At 37.1% G+C, this 19,304-nt stretch overlaps 1 pseudogene; it reads left to right on the top strand.

The window, feature by feature from the left end:
* Positions 1 to 13,398: 13,398 nt before the first annotated feature.
* LOC116658387 lies at positions 13,399 to 18,423 on the top strand (annotated as a pseudogene).
* Positions 18,424 to 19,304: the final 881 nt, after the last annotated feature.

Genomic DNA, 19,304 nt, shown 5'->3' with positions numbered 1-19,304 from the left:
CCAAATTTTATAAGTATTTTACAATATCTTCCTGTCTTTTTTCATCTATAGTAAATGCTCTTTATTCTTTTGCATTTTTATTCACATAATTATTAATTCTGCAAACTGCAATATCTTTTCAATGTTTGCAGAATGATGTTACATTTTAAGGAAAGTTTATGTACAATACATGTATCAATTCAGAATTTTTAATATGAATGTCAATGGACGCTGTTGTCCTAGGATAAATCCAAAATATTTTTCATAAAGCACTGATAAACTTATTCAGAGTTTAACATCCCTTTTTTATAATGATATTTTGAATCATGTTTTGGCTTACAGATTCAATGAAATTTGGGAACATATCTCATTAATGTATGAAGTGGTCTTAATATGACTACCATTACATTTAGAGTTTTTAACACTGGGGTATTTTCTGTATGCTTTCCCATAACATTTTAGACATCTGTCTCATATATGTGAGCAACTTTGTCTCTTACTGTGAAAGAGCAGAAAGTCAAAAGCAAGATCAATGATTGTCATGGCTTATAACAGGGGAAGTTCACTCTACATTGTCATTATTTCCCTATCTTAATTCCTTTTTCACAAAAGCCTGAGAGAATATGAAACAACATTGCCTCTCATGAGTTACATGGTGTTTGGAAACTTTCATTCCAATTCCTAGGAAGGTGGATCAGTTTAAGGAAAGAATAAACAATGAAAGAGTCAAATTGTTCTCCTCTCCCTGATGTTGTGCTTTCCATTTGTTTGAATGGTTATTTCTTCCTTTTATCTTTCAGCTAAGAATGAACAGGAGAAAGGTAAGTCCCATTGATATTTTACACTTTGTATTTTGTTACGTTTCATCTGTTTATTTACCATTTGTCTTCAATGCTCAATTGTTGCCAAAACATGGTCTCTTTATCCTGCTTACTGAATCAAGACTCGAGGACAGAGTTTTGGATGAAGTAGAAAAGGCAGCTTTATTCCTTTGCCAGGCAAAGGAGATCACAGTGGGCTAATAACTCTAAGACTGTGAGCCTGCTGGGTAGAGAAGGCAGGGAGTTTTAGAGTAAAAGTTCAAGAGTTCAAGGGTCCAAGCTAGTTTCCACAGAGATTGTATATAGGGTAACAAATTGTTGCAAAGTTGTTCTTGATTTTGCAGATGCAGCAGCTCCTTTCCCTCTGCTGGGTAAGAAGTTCACCTCTGGCTCTGGGATTCTTTTAATATTCTTGTTACCTAAAACAAAGGATGCATAGGAAGGTGGATCTATGGAAAAGAGCTCTAGAGAAAAACTTGTGCCTTTTAAAGTCAGGTTGATAAGTGCTTTTAAGCAGGCTGAGACTTGGGACCTTCTGCTGGAAGTTGAATCCTGCAGCTTAAACAGCAGGATACAAAGAAACCACAAAGGGCCAAAAACAATTTCAGACACCTGCACTTGGGGCAAGTTATTAACAACAAGATGCACAAAACACCCAATTGCCATTTCTGAGGTGTTGGGGTCAAGAGGAGAGCACTGAGGTCAAAAGCAGGATACCAAGGTCAAAAGCAGGGCACTGGGGGCAAAAGCAGGACACTGAACATGATCCCTGCACACAGCACCACAAGGGGTTTGGGTGGATCACCCAAGCCTCCCTCCTCTCCAGCCTACCCCTGGTCAGCAAGAGCATGAGAAAAACCCTTTAAACCATGATACAGTTAGGCACTTACAAAAACCATTACAGATACGCGGTGGTCACTGATGACAGTAGGGTCCTGCTTAGTAACACAATGATTATCTTTTTCAACTCCAGCCTAAATTTATAACTTTATATCATATTTTTATCATTCTATTGTTATATCAACTGAAGTTTATCATCTTCATATGTCCTCGTTTGTTATTCAATGCTCATTTTCCTTTGATTTATCCTGTCTTTGCTATTTGTGCAAAAAAAATTCCTTTTTCTCAAATATATACTACTAATAATTAATATGTAAATTTTTTTTATTTTTAAAGTTTCTGATCTGAAAGTTTTGTCCAAGATAGTTTCAGTCATTTGATTTAGAAGCCCCTTTACTGCCATTTAATACTTCAATTCTTGTCTTTTCATCCAACTTTATGAAAGTAAAATTCACTGAGGAAAACTTAAAAGCAAACTCCCATAAAATACAGTTATGTATTAATCAGTAAACAAAATTATGTGAATAGAGGCACCCATGAACCTGACCTGACCTGACCTGACCCAAATATCTTTTTTTTTTAACATTTTTTATTGATTTAGAATCATTTTACAATGTTGTGTCAAATTCCAGTGTTCAGCACAATTTTTTAGTTATTCATGGACATATACACACTCATTGTCACATTTTTTTCTCTATGAGTTATCATAACATTTTGTGTATATTTCCCTGTGCTATACAGTGTAGTCTATTCTACAATTTTGAAATCCCAGTCTATCCCTTCCCACCCTCCACCCCCCTGGTAACCACAAGTCTGTATTCTCTGTCTGTGAGTCTATTTCTGTCCTTTATTTACGCTTTGTTTTTGTTTGTTTGTTTGTTTTTGTTTTTGCTTTTTAGATTCCACATATGAGCGATCTCATATGGTATTTTTCTTTCTCTTTCTGGCTTACTTCACTTAGAATGACATTCTCCAGGAGCATCCATGTTGCTGCAAATGGCATTATGTTGTCGGTTTTTATGGCTGAGTAGTATTCCATTGTATGAATATACCACCACTTCTTTATCCAGTCACCTGTTGATGGACATTTAGGCTGTTTCCATGTTTTGGCTATTGTAAATAGTGCTGCTATGAACATTGGGGTGCAGGTGTCATTTTGAAGTAGGGTTCCTTCTGGATACAAGCCCAGGAGTGGGATTCCTGGGTCATATGGTAAGTCTATTCCTAGTCTTTTGAGGAATCTCCACACTGTTTTCCATAGTGGCTGCACCAAACTGCATTCCCACCAGCAGTGTAGGAGGGTTCCCCTTTCTCCACAGCCTCTCCAGCATTTGTCATTTGTGGATTTTTGAATGACGGCCATTCTGACTGGTGTGAGGTGATACCTCATTGTAGTTTTGATTTGCATTTCTCTGATAATTAGTGATATTGAGCATTTTTTCATGTGCTTTTTGATCATTTGTATGTCTTCCTTGGAGAATTGCTTGTTTAGGTCTTCTGCCCATTTTTGGATTGGGTTGTTTATTTTTTTCTTATTGAGTCGTATGAGCCGCTTATATATTCTGGAGATCAAGCCTTTGTCGGTTTCACTTGCAAAAATTTTCTCCCATTCCGTAGGTTTTCTTCTTGTTTTACTTCTGGTTTCCTTTGCTGTGCAGAAGCTTGTAAGTTTCATTAGGTCCCATTTGTTTATTCTTGCTTTTATTTCTTCTAGGAGAAAATTTTTGAGATGTATGTCAGATAATGTTTTGCCTATGTTTTCCTCTAGGAGGTTTATTGTATCTTGTCTTATGTTTAAGTCTTTGATCCATTTTGAGTTGATTTTTGTATATGGTGTAAGGGAGTGTTCTAGCTTCATTGTTTTACATGCTGCTGTCCAGTTTTCCCAACACCATTTGCTGAAGAGACGGTCTTTATTCCAATGTATATTCTTGCCTCCTTTGTCAAAGATGAGTTGACCAAAAGTTTGTGGGTTCATTTCTGGACTCTCTATTCTGTTCCATTGGTCTATATGTCTGTTTTGATACCAATACCATGCTGTCTTGATGACTGTAGCTCTATAGTATTGTCTGAAGTCTGGGAGAGTTATTCCTCCAGCCTCTTTCTTTCTCTTCAGTAATGCTTTGGCAATTCTAGGTCTTTGATGGTTCCATATGAATTTTATTATGATTTTTTCTAGTTCTGTGAAATATGTCCTGGGTAATTGGATAGGGATTGCATTAAATCTGTAGATTGCCTTGGGCAGTGTGACCATTTTAACAATACTGATTCTTCCAATCCAAGAGCATGGAATATCTTTCCATTTTTTAAAGTCTTCTTTAATTTCCTTCATCAATGGTTTACAGTTTTCTGTGTATAATTCTTTCACCTCCTTGGTTAGATTTATTCCCAGATATTTTATTACTTTGGGTGCTATTTTAAAGGGGATTGTTTCTTTAGTTTCTTCTTCTGTTGATTTATCGTTAGTGTAAAGAAATGCAACTGATTTTTGAACGTTAATTTTGTAACCTGCTACCTTGCTGAATTCTTCAATCAGCTCTAGTAGCTTTTGTGTGGACCTTTTAGGGTTTTCTAAATATAGTAACATGTCATCAGCATATAATGACACTTTTACCTCTTCTTTTCCAATTTGGATCCCTTTTATTTCTTTCTCTTGCCTGACTGCTGTGGCTAGGACTTCCAGGACTATGTTGAATAGGAGTGGTGATAGTGGGCATCCTTGTCTTGTCCCAGATTTTAGTGGGAAGCTTTTGAGTTTTTCACCGTTGAGTACTATGCTGGCTGTAGGTTTGTCATATATAGCTTTTATTATGTTGAGATATGTTCCCTCTATACCCACTTTGGCGAGAGTTTTTATCATAAATGGGTGTTGAATTTTATCAAATGCTTTTTCTGCATCGATTGAGATGATCATCTGGTTTTTGTCCTTTCTCTTGTTGATGTGATGTATTACACTGATTGATTTGCATATGTTGAACCAGCCTTGTGTCCCTGGGATGAACCCCACTTGGTCATGATGTATAATCTTTTTTATGTGTTGTTGGATTCTATTTGCTAAAATTTTGGTGAGGATTTTGGCGTCTATGTTCATCAGTGATATTGGCCTATAATTCTCTTTTTTTGTAGTGTCATTGCCTGGTTTTGGTATCAGGGTGATGGTGGCTTCATAGAATGAGTTTGGGAGTATTCCCTCCTTTTCAATCGTCTGGAAGAGTTTGAGAAGGACTGGTATGAGTTCTTCTTTGTATGTTTGGTAGAATTCCCCGGTGAAGCCGTCCGGTCCTGGACTTTTATTTGTAGGGAGGTTTTTAATTGCTATTTCTGTTTCCTTTCTAGTGATCGGATTGTTCAAGTGTTCAGATTCTTCTTGATTCAGTTTTGGTGGACAGTATGTTTCCAGAAACTTGTCCATCTCCTCTAGGTTATCCAGTTTGGTTCCATATAGTTTTTCATAATATTCTCGTATGATATTCTGTATTTCTATTTTGTTTGTTGTAATTTCTCCATTTTCCTTTCTTATTTTGCTAATTTGTGCCCTCTCTTTTTTCTTCTTTGTGAGTTTGGCCAGAGGTTTGTCGATTTTATTTACTTTTTCAAAAAACCAGCTTTTGGTTTGGTTGATTTTTTCTATGGTCTTGTTAATCTCTATTGTATTTAATTCCTCTCTGATATTTATTATTTCCTTCCTTCTGCTGCTTTTTGGGGCTTTTGTTCTTCTTTTTCTAATTCATTCAGGTGATGGGTTAAATTGTTTATTTGAGATTGTTCTTCTTTTTTGAGGAAGGCCTGTATCGCTATAAACTTCCCTCTTAGAACTGCCTTTGCTGTGTCCCATAGGTTTTGAGTGGTTGTGCTTTCATTATCATTTTTCTCAAGGTATTTTTTAATTTCAGCTTTGATTTCCTCATTGATCCATTGTTTTTTCAATAACATATTGTTTAATCTCCATGCTTTCCTTTTTTTCTCCTTTGTTTCTCTGTTGTTGATTTCCAGTTTCAAGGCATTGTGGTCAGTAAAGATGCTTGAGATAATTTCTATCTTCTTAAAATTGTTGAGGTTTCTTTTGTGCCCAAGTACATGATCGATCCTGGAAAATGTTCCATGTGCACTTGAAAAGAATGTATATCCTATTTTTGGGGGGTGTAATGCTCTGAAAATATCCACCAAATCTAGTTTTTCTATTGTAGTATTTAATTTCTCTGTTGCCTTGTTTATTTTCTGTCTGGAAGATCTGTCTAGTGATGTTAATGCAGTGTTAAAATCTCCAACTATGATTGTATTCCCATCAATATCCCCCTTTATCTCTGTTAGTAATTCTTGTATGTACTTAGGTGCTCCTATATTGGGTGCATATACATTAACGAGTGTAATATCCTCATCTTGTATCACTCCTTTAATCACTATAAAATGTCCTTCTTTATCTTTCTTTATGGCCTTTGTTTTAAAGTCTATTTTGTCTGAAATCAGTACTGCAACACCTGCTTTTTTGGCTTTTCCATTTGCATGGAATATCCTTTTCCATCCTTTCACTCTCAATCTATATGTGTCCTTCTCCCTAAAGTGGGTCTCTTGTATGCAGCATATTGAAGGTTCTTGCTTTATTATCCAGTCTGCCACTCTGTGTCTTTTGACTGGAGCATTTAATCCATTAACATTTACAGTAATTAATGATACATGTGTGTTTATTGCCATTTTGAACTTATCTTTACAGTTGAATTGGTATATCCTCTTTGTTCCTTTCTTCTTCCTTTTGTGGTTTGGTAATTTTCCTTTGTATTATCATGGATTTTATTTAATTTTTGTGACTCCTTTGTAAATTTTTGGCTTGTGGTTACCCTTTTTTGTAAATCTATCAACCCACTACTATAACTGTTTTTATTAAACTGATAGTAACATGATCTCAAACCCATCCTACTGTTAAAAAAATTTTAAAAAGAAAGAAAAAGATATTCTATATTTCCCTGCCTCCCTCTCCCACTCTCAGTGATTTGTATGTCTTCTTTTATAATTTCATGTTTACTTTATTTGTAATTCATGAGTTATCACCTTTCCAGTTGTGTGTTTCTCATTTCTGTAGCATCCTGCTGCTTTTCTATTTAGAATAGCCCTTTCAATATTTCTTTTAGCATGGGTTTAGTGTTGCTAAACTCCTGCAGGTTTTTTTTTTTTTAGTCTGTGAAACTCTTTATTTCTCCTTCTATCCTCAAGGATAGCCTTGCTGGATAAAGGATCCTAGGCTGCATCTTTTTTTCATTCAGGGCTTTGAATATATCTTGCCACTCCCTTCTGGCCTGTAGTGTTTGTGTAGAGAAATCAGCTGAGAGCCTTATGGGGGTTCCCTTGTAACTTACTCTTTGCTTTTCTCTTGCTGCCTTTAGAATCATTTCTTTATCCTTGACTCTGGCCATCTTGATTATATGTCTTGGTGTGGGTCTATTTGGGTTCTTCCTGTTTGGGATCCTCTGAGCTTCCTGTACTTGGATATCTGATTCCTTCTTTAAGTTTGGGAAGTTTTCAGTCATGATTTCTTCAAAAACCTTTTCAATCCCCTTTGATCTTTCTTCTCCTTCTGGGACCCCTATTATGTGAAGATTGGGATGCTTTATATTATCCCATAGGTCCCTTATGCTATTTTCATTATTTTTTATTTGCTTCTCTTGTAGTTCTTCTGAATGGGTGCTTTCTATTGCCCTGTCTTCTAGATCACTAATTCGTTCCTCTGCATTATCTAGTCGGCTTTGCACAGCTATTAGATCATTCCTCATCTCTGTCAATGAGTTTACCCATTCTACTTGGCTCTTCTTTATAGCTTCAATTTCATTTTTGACATATTTTATATCTCTAAACACTATCTCTTTCAATTCCTTCAGCAATTCGATCACTCCTTTTTTGAAATCTTGATCTAGTAGGCTATCGATGTCTATTTCGTTGATCTTTCTTTCAGGGGATTTCTCTTGTTCTTTTAATTGGAAAGGTTTTTCTGCTTCTTCATCTTGCTCATACCTCTTTGGCACTGTGGTTTATGGAGTATCAGTTGTTTATTTTGGTCCTTAAGGATTTTATCTATCTGATGCCTATTTAGGAATAGAACTTAGGAAAAAAAGAAAAAAAAATAAGAGAGAGAGAGAGAAAGAATTTTAAAAGAAGGGAGAAAGAGGGTTTGAAAACAGTGTATAATGAATAATAGAAGAGTGAGTTGAAGCAGAGTATTAATCAGGTTGAGACGTCCTTTTAAAACCTTTACAAAATAAGGGGGGGGGGAGATGAATAGATGTATTTGAAACCTGTGTCTAATCAATAGCAGGACATCAAAACCCAAGAGAAATAGAAATGAATTAAGAAGTAAAGATTAAGAGAGTAATAGAAAATAGAACAGGTAAAAACAGATTTAAAAAAAAGGGGGGGGGGGTTTGTCGGTGTTCTCCTGGAGTCTGTGTGCTTTTAATGTGAAGTCTTTCTGTCTTTGTCCTGTTTTGGAAGCTCAGCTTGCTGTTTTCAGAGGCCCTCCGTTGGTGCCCTCTTCTGTGCTGCTCCCAGCACCTGTCGGCAAGCAGATCGCGCCTCCTCCTAACAGTGGGTCAGGTGCAGCTCTCTGCTGTGGGCGGGCGGGTCGCTGCCCCTCCAGATGCCGCAGTCAGATGTTGCAGACTGGCCAGGTAGGAGGGCGGGTCGTGACCCCTCCCAGCACCTCGGTCAGGGGCTGTGTTCCTGCCCGAATGGCGGGGGGGGGGGGGGGGGGGGGGGGGGCCGCTCTCGCTCTACCTGCACCGCCGGTAGTTCCGCTCTCTGTGCGGCTGCGCGCTCCGCCCTGGTCGGCGCTCCGCGGGTGGGCTCGGGGAAGACCGAGGGACAGCCCTGTCCCCGCTCCGAGCCAAAACCCAGCTCCTTGTTTGTCTTTGTGGAGCAAGTTCTCTGAGGGACCAGGATGGAAGGACCCTATCTGCCGCGGGCTGCAGGCCGGTCTCAGTCTGGCCTTTGAGGCTGCTAAGCCCTTCGGTGCGGATGCAGGTTTCGCCCCCGCCCCCGCCCCCGCCTGAGTGCTAAGCGCGGAGGATATGGCGGCTGTACCTGAGCCCCGCCTCTCTTCCCCTGAAAACTTTCCGCGGGTTTTCAGAGATGGGGGTGTGCACCCTTACCCCGAGAGCACATCAACCTTGCTTTTTATGGGGGGCCCAGGTTGTTCTGCCCTGTGCACCCACAGCCGCGGCGAGCAGCCCCTTGCGTTCCCCCGGGGCTGCCTCCGTGCAGCCACTTCCGTCCTCTGCCCGGCTTGTGCAGCCTAGCCCTGCCCGCCGCTGCCGGCCCGCGTCTCAGGCTGGGTGTCGGGGGGACGCTCTGTGCCCGTTTAACTTAGTTCTGTTAGTCAAGGGCTGCTCTGTACAGATCCGAGCCTCGGAGGCTCCCCCTCCGTCCTGCTGGCCTCTCAGTGGGAGAGGGGAGACCCAGCGAGCGAGCGCCAGTCCTCCTTTGCCGCTCCCTCCCCGCGGGACCCGTCCCGCGCTGCTTTGCCTTTTGTTCTTTCTTTTTTCCTTTTCTCCTACCAGATTTTTGGCGTCTTTATCTTTTGAAGAGGGCGATGTTCTGTCGGAGTTCCACAGGTGCTCTGGTTGGCTGAGTGGGTCTGTAGATGTGGGTCTTTGTGTATTTGTGGGAGAGGGTGACCTGCGAGCGTCCTTCTACTCCGCCATCTTCTCCTTCTTCCACCCCAAATATCTTATGAGACACTAGTTCAGGATTCTGTAATTCAGTGTTTGGTGATTATATATAGTAAAGGTACCACTATAGGAGCATTGAGTGTATATATTTAGCAGCAGTCAGATAACTTATTAAAGATAAAAAGCTGAGTAGTAAAAGACTAAGTAATTTCAAAAGAAATCATGATAAGATTTATCAGGTAATTACCAGAAATAATATTTCTAAAGTTTTCTCAATTCAGAAAATCTATTCATTTTCCCTCTCTTCATTTATTGAATACTATTTATTTCTCAAAAGGAAGCTTTCAGATACTGAGTGTTTTTGTACATCTGTGTGTGTTTGTGTAAGTGTGTCTGTCTTCTGTATTTATCTGCATCTTTTGGGGGTTTTCTTTTTTATTGAAGTATATTTGATCTGCCTCTTGATAATTTATTTCACCTACAAGTTTTTCAAAAATCTGAATTTTCTTCATGTTTCTTTCCAATGACATTCACATTGACTTTTCATTTTATTTTACAGATGAACTTCAGAAAAGAGTTGATAAACGAACTTTGATATCTCTTTACTCCAAAAACACTATAAAATGACTGCTTTCCTGATGTCTTAAACATCTCTCAGCTTTTTATCAATATGCCATCACTGACTTGCACTCTCCCAGATCTCTACTATTCTAAGGCAATTTTTTTGCTTATGAACTTCTCCCATATTCCTCCCTTCTCTGGTCTTTCAAAGCCTCTATAAATCCCGATATAATTTGTTGCTCAAGTGTAAACTAGAGAGTCATTCTTAACACTGCTCTTAAGCCTATTCTCCAAGTGTCCTCAAGTATTCAAATACTTCACATAATTTTTCCTGGAATTTTTTATATCCAGTTAAAGTAATTTTAATTCATTCTTTTTTACTTTATTGACACAACTGTCAATTTGGCAAACTGCAATCCCTTCAAATATTTGTAGAAGGATTTGATGTCTTATGAAAACTCCAATAATAATACATTTCTCAATTCTAAATTTTAATGCAAATGATATAAGAAACTATTGTCCTGTAATGTTTCCAAAATGTTTTTCATAAAACACAAACATATTTTTCAAAAGTTTAACATCTTATTTTTCTAATGACATTTTTCAGTATGTTTTCAGAGTGAATCAAATTTATCTCTGTAACATATGTAGCAGGCTTCATGTAGCCACTGCTACAGACATTGTTTTGAACAAATGAGTGATTTTCCCTTTGTTTCCTCATCTCTTTTTAACTAACTCTGTTTTGTATGGGTGTGTATTTGCATTTTATTCTGAGAAGGTGACTGAAATAAGGTGAGCTTCATTTTGCCATGAGCAGAAATAGAAATTCACCAAAAGCAAAGTTATGTAGTCATTGTGTAACAAAATGTGAAGAGAGGTTCCTAAGAACCAAACCCTGCATTTTCTCTAGAAGCAGTGGTTCAGTATTCTCGAATTCACTGTTTTTGGATAGTTTACACAACAAAGCTAAAACAAGGAGGAGAATTGATGATTTATATTTAGCAGTGGACAAGAAACTTATTAAAGGTAACCAATCACCTAAAAAGAGTCCAAGTAATGTCAAAATAATTTTAAAACATTTCAAAAAGCTGAACACTACAACTAATAATCCTGAAAAATTTCATCTAATGAGTAGGATCATTCATTTTCGCCTTTTAATTTTGAGCCAATACTCTCAGGGCAAAATGAAGCTTTCAGGTACATTGATATCTATGTGTGCTGCACACATGTTTGTATGTGTGTTTATCTATCTAAACCCTGCTGTATTTAACATTGTATGTGACTTTTTCACTAAATTTAAATCTCCCCTGTGTTTGTATCCCATTATATTTATATGGGTGTTTCCTTTTTATTTTTCTGATGATCTTGAGAAGGTGGGTAAATTTCTCTGACAATCTTTTTGCTCCAATAATCTTTAAACAAACACTTTCTTGGTTCTTTTAACACTTTTTTTTTTTTATCTATATGCCATCTGTTGGCTAATGCTGCTTCTGGATGTATACCTTTTCCTGCTCAGTGTTTTTGTTTATTAACTTATTCCATGTTAAATTCTATTTTTGATACCTTGCACCTGATTCTTTCCTAGTGCTTCCTTTTTCATTCATATATTCCTTCCTATAAACATTGTCTTATTCTGTCTTCCAGAGTCTTGACAGTTTCAATATGAATTTTGTGAGAAAAAGGGGATGAGACTGATGGACACATGGCTTACATTCCATATTTATTTTCTGGAACACTTTCATTAACTTGGGACCTCTGTCATGTATTCAAAGTTCAATTTCCCCCATTATGATTTCTTCAATTTGTCACATTGTTTCAGGTGACAAAAACAGACCCTCTCTGTCAGGTAAATTTTATTAATCATATACTTTTCAAGAAGTGGCATATTCAGGAACTAATGTGAAAGTTTTGTCCAAGATATGTCCAAGTTATTTGATTTTGACCCCCCTGCCTTGTTTAGAATGTCATTTCCTTTCTTTCTTGTGATTTGATTAAGATGAGCTTCATGTAGGAATGAATTGAGATAGAAACCAACATAAAACAAGATCACATATTCACTGGTCAGAGAAAACTTTGGAGCAGAGGGGCACCCAGGAACCTAACCTTCTATGTTATCTTGTAGTAGTGGTTCAGTATTCTTTAATTCAGTGACTGTGTCTACTTGTACAAGAGCTACCACAATAATGAGCATTGACTATATATTTAGCACATGTCAAATAACTTATTAAGGCTAAGAACCCAAGTAATATGTATTTAAATAATTTGAATGGGATCAAGACAGTTTTTATAAGGTGACAAACCAGAGAAATAATTATTTTTTTCAGTTCATAAAGTTTACTCATTCTTCTCCTTTTCATTTTTAAATACATTCTTTGCATAAAAGGTGCTTTCTGCCACTGTTTGTGTGTGTGCATGTGTGTGTATGTTTATATACATCATAAGTTTAATCTTATGTATGTTTCAATAAATTTGAATTCACATTATGTTTTTTCCAATGAAATTTGCATGGATTTTCTATTTTATTATTCAGAAGAACTTCAGAACAAAGCTGGTATATTTTCTCTGACGTTCCTTTATATCCAAAAGCCTTTTAAAATGGCTGCTTTTCAAATGATTTTAACATTCCAGCCTTTTTATTTATTTGTCATTCATTGGCTCACACTTCTACTGAATGTAACCTGAAGTATTGCTTACGGACTTCTCCCATATTTCTCTCTCCATTGTCTTTTCAAAACCTGTGTAACTTTTGATATCATTCATTTGTCAAATGTAAATATGAGGGACATTCTTCCACTGCTTTTGAACATATAACCCAAGCATTCCCAGGTATGCAAATATTTAACGTGATTTTTAATAAAATTTTTAAAATATCCAGTGATAGGAATTTTACTTCATTTTTTATATTTACTGACACAATCATCAGTTTGGCACACTTCAATTCTTTTTAAGTGTCTGTAGAATGATCTTCTATAGTAAAGAAAGTTCAGTCATGATACACCTCCCTATTCTGATTTCTTTTAATGTGAAAGAGAGGAGAAGATATTGCCCTGCATAGTTTTCAAAGACTTTTTTTCATAAAATACAAATATTTTAATTAAATATATCTCTTTTTCTAATAACACTTTTAATTATATCTTTGCTTTCAGAGGGAGTGGAATTTAGGAATATCCCTTCATGCACGTAGCAGGCTTCATGTAACTACTGCTGTACACTTTTTGGACAAATGGGTGCTTTTTTTCTCTTTGCTTCCTCACCTCTTTTTAAGTAACTTTGTCATGTGTCATGTGTTTGCATTTTACTCTCAAAAGCTGATTGAGATACGAGACCTTGATTTTGGCATGAGTTAAATTAGAAATTACCAAAAAAAAAAAAAAAAAAGAAAGGTTATGTAATCATTTCTTGAGGAAGCTGTGAATAAGAACCCAACCCTGAATTTTCTCCAGAAACAGTGGGTTCAGTATATTCTAATTCACTGCTTCGGATGCTTTATACAACACAGCTATGAAAACAATGACAGTTTAGAAGTTTCTCCAATTTAAAGGATGCATTGTCTGGACACTGATGAGTTTATCTTAATAGCAACTCAAACCAATAAGATGCAAGAGGCATCCCCACAAGAGAGTGCAAAGGATTTAGCCATCACAACATCTAGAATGTTTACTAAGAAAGTAAAGGGTCTTCATTGTATCAGCAATTGCACTAAGATTGAGATGACAGAGGCCCCTTATTGGCTTGGACCCATTATGATGAATTTCTGTAAGACTAGGCACAGCCAGAAAAGATGACTACTCAGAATCCCAGTCTATTAGACTGGCTGCCAAGTGTACACTATATAAATATACCTTCCAGAGAGCAGAGAACAAGCTCTCAAAACACAGCAAAAAACAAAAACAAAAACCCAAACAAAAATCACACACACCCAAGATCAAGAAGATTAGGTAGAAACACTTGCATCTCAAAGACACAGGGAAAGAAATGTAAGTTCCCTCTAGAAAGGCTTTTGTTCCTACAAGATCAGAATTCTGAAAGGATGTTTTATCAAAACAGCTTCTTCTTTAGCTGCACATGCAGTAAAGGTTAATTTTGCTATGTTAAAACAACCATTTGGCCATCTTTAAGGTAATTTTTTAAATTTCAATTAAGCAAATACTTATAAGTTCTGAGTGTAATAATAAAATCTTTCCAAAGTCTCTCAACTGAAGGTAACCCACTGAGTGTCTTTCAACTGGGTAAAATCTTCTCAGTGTGTTTCAACTGAGGATAACCCAGATACCTCTCCTTGAAACTAAGTTTCAAGAAAACCTACTCTTCTGGCAAGAAGTTTAACACTACTGAATAAAATGCAGGATCATCAACTAATAATGGGAGATCCAACACCCAGGAGAGACTCACTCAAATTCATCTGGACTCTCCAAGGAAGTGGATGAGCCCAAGGGGGCCTCTGCTGGTACCAAGGCTCTGGATCCTCTTAGAGTTCAGGCTAAGGAGAAAAGTCTGCTCTGGGCCCCTTTGCTGGTTACCAAAATTGTTGACTGAAAAAAAAATGCACAACTTAAAAGCTTGAGTATGTTTTATTTATTCTGGGACCTTACTAAGACTATATCCTGGAAGACAGCCTCTTGGACAGCTCTGAGGAACAGTTCCAAAAAGGAAAGGGAGAAGCCAGGATATATAGGAGTTTTTGCGGAATTGAACACACACACACACACACACACACACACACACACACACACAACCAACCATGTAGATGAACATCAAAAGATTACTGCTAATCTCAAAAACAGATCTCTCCAATCAATGATTTTAGCGCTTTTCTATGCATGGGAAAATGCAAGAGTCTGGGTTTATTGAAATTGTTCTTTTGATATGCATCATAAATACTAGGGCCAGTATCTTGAATTTCTCAATCCAGATTTCCCTCAGGGTGCACTGTCGGGCAGCTGCAGTGGCTGATAGCTTGACAGTGGGTAATGTTTTTAGTTTATTGGAATGAAAGGCAATATTTTTTGTCTGCAAGTCTCAACTTCATTTTTCTTTTATTCAGTCAATTAGAAAAAAAATCACTTCCTTTCTCTCTGTTCTAAGATGAAAATGTAATTCCTTGGCATCACAGTTTTTGTTTTGTTTATTTGTTTTTTCTAATTACATTTATCCTATCTATTTATTGTGAAGTGGAAATTTTATTTTCACTTTAACTTTCTATATTGTTTTTCCTTGATATTTATATGAGGTTTCCATTTGTTTTTCAGAACTCCAGGAAGAAACTGGTAAATTTTATGACTTTTTTAAACCAGTGTATTTCCTAGAAATATTTTTTCCTATCCTTTCTAAACATTCACCTCTTACTTACTCCAGTCTTTCCTTCACTTTCTTATGGATTTCAAATTACCCTATCCATTTTTGTTTTGACTTCCTGAATTCCTCCCATACTAAGTTTCCTTCTCATCTTCTCTTCTAGTTTTTATTCTTTCTCTTTTCTTCCTTTGCTGTATTCTTAGGATTCTATCTTCCTGGTGATTACCATAATTTCATGATAAGGTTGGTGATATGCAGGGGATTAGGTTGAGAAGAATGTGGTTGTTTCCATTCAATAGAAAGCTTCCTTTACCTTGGGTTCCCCAACATGTGCTCTGAGATGGAGTCCCTATTGCTTTATATATGACATTGATCCTGTTTTCAAAGGAAGCAGTCAGACTCCAAAGCTGCTAAGTGAGATAAGTTCCTCTTTTGCTGACCTTTCAAACACTTTGTATACACTGATGTCAAGTGTAATCTTGAAACTAGTCAGTCCACTTCCCTTGAACATATTCTCAAGTGATATAGGTATATAAATATTTTTGTATGACTGTGTTTTTTTCTTTTTTCAACCATAATTATTACTGTTCTTTCATCTTTATTTTAATCCACTTAATTATTAATTCAACAATTTTTTCTTCCATTAAGTCTTGATACATGTATTTTTCACTCACTCTAATAGACTTCATTGATAATATATCTCTAAAGTGTATGGCTAATTTCTAAAATAATCCAACATTGTTTTTGGTATCCCATTACAAGAATTATTAAATTTTAATGTTTCTACATATCGATTATAAGCTTCAAATTGTAGTGAAGTTGTCAAATGGAATTAACTTTAGCAACTTTATTGCTTTTGAAACGGACATTACTTACCAACTTTTAGACATAAATATTGGCAAATGTATGGCATTACTTGCATCTCCTTTATGATGTTAAGAAATCTGTATATTTATACACACACACATGATTGTGTCTTTTCTCTTAGATAGGAGGAAGGCTCAATTCAAGTCTGGTGAGTAAAATCTATCTCTCAGAATTCTTCATTCTGTTTCTCCTCATAGTCTGCCCCTATAGCAGTGGTGCAGGATGCAGAAATATAACAAACATTTATAACAGACAAAGCAGCATTGGAAACATTATCTTTATAAATTCCAGTACTGTCAATAAATTCTCTCTGAAGTGCAAACCACTAGTGATTCAACATGTTCTTCCTCCTTCCCTTTTCCTTCCTTCATTTTATAGTCCCTCCTTTCCGCTCCTCCTCCCAATCCCACCTTTCTGTTCCTACATTTCTATCTGTCCTTCACTCCATCATTTCTATATGCTTCAAAAAATGGAATATGAAAATATAGGATAGAAAGATGAAGTCCAAAGAATTCAGAAGAAATGTGACAAACGGTGAAATGGAAAATACAAGAGAAAATATGGAAGAAAAAAAAAGTAAATGGTTTCCTATTTTGTTCTTTTGCAGCTTGGAAGGAATCAAAATTATATCCTGGTGAGTGATATGAACTCTGATGAAGAATGTCATATTATGAGAGATATTTTAAAAGAATACCTACTGTATACAAATCAATATGCTGATAATCAAAGAAACTCCAAGCATTCATTTCATGAATTCAGTAATTACTCACTATTTTAACAGAATGTATTTGAAACATTAAATCTTAATCGTTTTATTATCTTTAATTACATCTAACATCGTATTTCGAATGTAGGTAAAATGCTTATTGTCTGCTAAAATCTGAGGAAACTTAAGTGAAAAATAAGTTATTTGATCAGACTCACCATATCCCCTATTTCCTCTCAAACATCCTAAACAGATTATAAATATTAATCTTGGATGAATGTTGGATGAGGAGAGCATAGGGATGGGGCAAGTCTTCAAGTCAGACATAATTTCGCATCTTGTAAATAGAGGTTCAAGTATGTAAAAGAGTTTTTCTTCAATTGCTGTTATTCTTGAATTATTCCTAAGGAACTTATTAGCACAGTATTCTGGACAGATAGGCAGCTTTAGCTGTCAGATAGTGACTTCTCATGTTCATTTGTTCCTTGCAGATTGGAGGAAAGAAGAGTTCCAGACTGGTGAGTCTATGGTGGTGCAAGAGAGACCCTGCTCCATGTGGGGTAGTGCCAGGGGAAGATGGATGGAGATGAACTGGATCCACCCAGGGCCAGAGACACCCTCACAGAATGGGGACACTCTGGTCCAGGGCTACTGAGACCTTCCTAGAAATGTGATGGCCATGTTTCTTTGCAGTAAATATAACTCTGGATGCAGACACAGCCCATCCTGCCCTCCTCCTGTCTGAAGAGGGGAGAAGAGTAACCTGGCAAGAAATGCAACAAGATCTACCCAACTCCACAAAGAGATTCCACTCTTTTCCTTGTGTGCTTGGTAACCTGCACATCCGCACAGGGAGATACTTCTGGAAAGTGAAGGTTGAGGGCACACATTCCTGGGACCTGGGGATTTGTAGGGATAATGTTAAAAGGACTGGGAGGGTCATAATGTCACCAAACAATGGTTTCTGGGCCATCAGGCTCTATGAGGGGGAGTACTGGGCCCTCACATCCCCAGAAACTCTTCTTACTCTAAAAGAAAAACCCCTTAGTGTGGGGATATTCCTGGATTATGAGGGTGGAGATGTATCTTTCTATAACATGACAGATGGATCCCATATTTTCACCTTTCCCCTGAACGCATTCCATCATGTCCTAAGACCACTTTTCAGACTTTGGTCCTCTGACTCAGGCCCCTTGACCATTGTCCAGATGGAGTAGAACATGCTGATGTAATCCATATGCCTACTCTTCCACGAATAACGACTTTGGTTTCCAAATATGATCACAATTCTCCCCATTAGTCACAGATTGATTTTTTCTTACTCCTTATGGATTTATTCTCAGGATGAAGCTCTGAGACACAGACTCATGGTTGCCCTCATATCAGTTCTCCCTTCTTCTTTACTCATTATTCTCTTATTACTATGCCTTGTGACAGCCTAGTACAAAGATTAGATTTCATAGGCTCACCTGCAGAATGTGACTAAATCATAGTCAGTGCTTTATAAACTGAACTAGTCAGTATGATTTCTGGGATGTGTCCTTAAAGGAAACTTGTGTGCTTTTCTTATTTTCTCTAATTGTTCTGATGGTTGGAATTTGGCATGATGGATAGAACTCTAAAGAATACCTCTGATCATGTAATATGACACAGATGGGAAAGAAAATGGAATGACCTTGGGTTTGTGACAACTTTATGGATCTACTTAATTCTCAATTCCTCAATTCTTTTCAGTAAGAAATAAACTGTTATATCTTTAAGCCATTTATATGTTTGCCAGTTGTGATTGAATCCAATACTAACTCATGCACTCTCCCCTTTAAGGATGGTAGCAGATGACATCCACAGTTGAGTATTCAGATGAAACAGGAGGTGTAAAGCCCTATTCTTGCTTGCTTAGCTACTCCAGTGTGTCAGGTTCATGAGGGCCTTTCAATTTCTCCTGAATCATCGATCCCTTCTGATTTTTTCCTACCCTTTCCTTTGTAGGTACCACAGTTAATAATTTTCAGTATTACCTTACTACTATATAAAAATCCCTGGCCTCATTGTCCTTATTTTATATCTGCTTGGCAAAACCCCAAATATGGATGAATCTAATCATCCCTTTTTCATATGGGTAGCTTTACATGCTATACAGATTCACATATATGAGCAGATTGTTGCTCGATACCCATGTAATCACCTATCACAGCTTGGATGCCAGCACTATCAAGTAATTCTCCCATGCTTCTCTAACTATCTGCATTTTCTTGTTATTGTACTGTCAATTTCATTAGAAATTCTATTTTTGTTAAACTTCCAAATCTACTCCCACCTTACTCGCAATATATAACTGTGTTCCCACTTTGAAAAATAATATTAATAATAATAATTAGAATCAATCAGAAGAGAATTGCCTCATCTTTGTAATAACAAATATAACAAATCTATCTAAATCTCCACCTCTCCATCACTCCTCCCTGATTTTGATATTAGAAAGAGTATCCCCCTTTCTGCACAGGGATCACCAACATATCTTTCTCGCCATCCATCCTGTACTGTCCTCTCTGGTACTGGGATCCATGTTTTTTCTCCAGA

Source organism: Camelus ferus, chromosome 20, assembly GCF_009834535.1.
Source record: "Camelus ferus isolate YT-003-E chromosome 20, BCGSAC_Cfer_1.0, whole genome shotgun sequence".
Lineage (NCBI taxonomy): Eukaryota > Metazoa > Chordata > Mammalia > Artiodactyla > Camelidae > Camelus > Camelus ferus.
This window is presented reverse-complemented; position numbering and strand designations above follow the sequence as displayed.